This window comes from Dipodomys ordii, unplaced genomic scaffold (genome assembly GCF_000151885.1).
Source record: "Dipodomys ordii isolate 6190 unplaced genomic scaffold, Dord_2.0 Scaffold67, whole genome shotgun sequence".
Lineage (NCBI taxonomy): Eukaryota > Metazoa > Chordata > Mammalia > Rodentia > Heteromyidae > Dipodomys > Dipodomys ordii.
The window spans coordinates 642,720-644,451 of record NW_012267283.1 but is presented as its reverse complement, the minus strand read 5'-3'; positions in this window follow the sequence as shown (position 1 = coordinate 644,451).

Sequence of the window (1,732 nt, the reverse complement as noted above, 5' to 3'; positions counted from 1 at the left end):
CACCTGCCGCGTGCCCGGCGAGCGCGGCCCGCCGCCACGTCCATCCCGATGGGGAGGGGGCCCTGTGCGCTCCACGCGGGATCCAGCCGCTCCGGGGGAGGGGAGGGGGGAACGGGCAGAGGAGCCCAGGGAGGACGTGCGGGGAGCTGGGATGAGCTTGGCCCCAGGAAGGTGAGGGGCGCCGAGCTCGGGGTGACTCCGGCGCGCCCGGAGCTAGGAACCGACGCCAGAGTAAAGACCCGGCTGCCCGTGAGCAGGGAAAGAGACGGAAAAGTGTGCGGAGACGGAGACCCCTAGGTTCAGTGCTGACTACAGAGGCGGGGAAAGAGGCAGCACGCCGCGCTTGAAGGTGTCTCGTTGGACCGGGCGCTGGTGGTTCACGCCTTTCATCCTAGCTACTCAGGAGGCTGAGATCTGAGGATCGCGGTTCAAAGCCAGCCCGGGCAGGAAAGTCCGTGAGACTCTTACTCCAATTAACCACCAGAAAACCAGAAGTGGTGCTGTGGCTCAAGTGGTAGAGCACTCGCCTTGAGCTGAAGAGATCAGGGACAGACTTCAAGCCCCAAGACAGACAACAACAACAACAAAAAGGGGTTTTCGCTTGGGCAACTGGGTGAAATCTAAGGGGAGTGGGCACATTGGGGAGCAGTGGCTGCAAGCAAGTAGTAAGACCCAAGTTGGAGGGGTAGAGCTTGTATTTGTGTAGGCTACTCAAGTGCACACTGGTCCCCAAATCTTTCCTGGGGTTCTCTACTGCCAGCTTGTCCTGAATTCTCACCACGGGAGAACACACCCATATAAGGGCTGAAATTGTTGTGCAGGCCTAGAAAGAAGCGGTTAAAAATAAACTTCTTAGACTCTTGTAACGGGCTTTCTTGCCGATTATTTTTGTTCAACCGAGATAAGGCCTGCTCTGGAAAGTTGGAGATGAGCAGTGTGGGTGGGTGGTGGCTGTCTCTCACACTTACACTACATTTGTTGTTATTGTTGTTATGTCCAGCCCTCTGAGAACTTTGAAAGCATGTACTTGCTTTCAAATATTACAGTTCACTGAAAACATTTTGAGAAAAAAACAAACAACTCCCCTTCTTTGCCATCATGCCCTCTGCCCAGTAATTTAAATTAAATTTTAATTTAATTTAAAATTTAAATATATACATGTATATGCATTTTTCAGTTTGGTGATGTTGGGATCATTTATCCAAAACCAGGAAAAGGGTTACAGGGATTAACAGGTGCCCTTTGGGCCCCTGGGTGTTGTTGGGTTCGGGTCTTGTAGATTTACAGGAGGTTTTACCTTTCTAAATTTACATCAGGAATGGAGGTGTGGCTCCAATGGTAGAGCACCAATCTTGAGCAAAAAAAGCAAAGCAAGATGGTCAGGCTCTGAGTTCAGGCTCCTGTTCTCACACACACACACACACACACACACACACGTATTTAAATTCTTCATAGACTTCCTGTCACCTGGCTTTGTTGTTGTTGTTTTTGTACCATTTTATAAGGGCAGATGATTTTATTTATTAAGTCAGTTGTGGGCCTGAACTCTGGGCCTGGGTGCTGTCCCTCAGCTCTTCAGCTCAAGGCTAGTGCTCTACCACTTGAGCCAAAGCATTTTCTGCTTATGTGGTGCTGAGGAGTCAATCCCAGGGCCTCATGCATGTGAGGCAAGCACTCTACCACTGAGCCACCTTCCCAGACCAATGCAGAAGATTTTTTTTCTTTTTTTTTT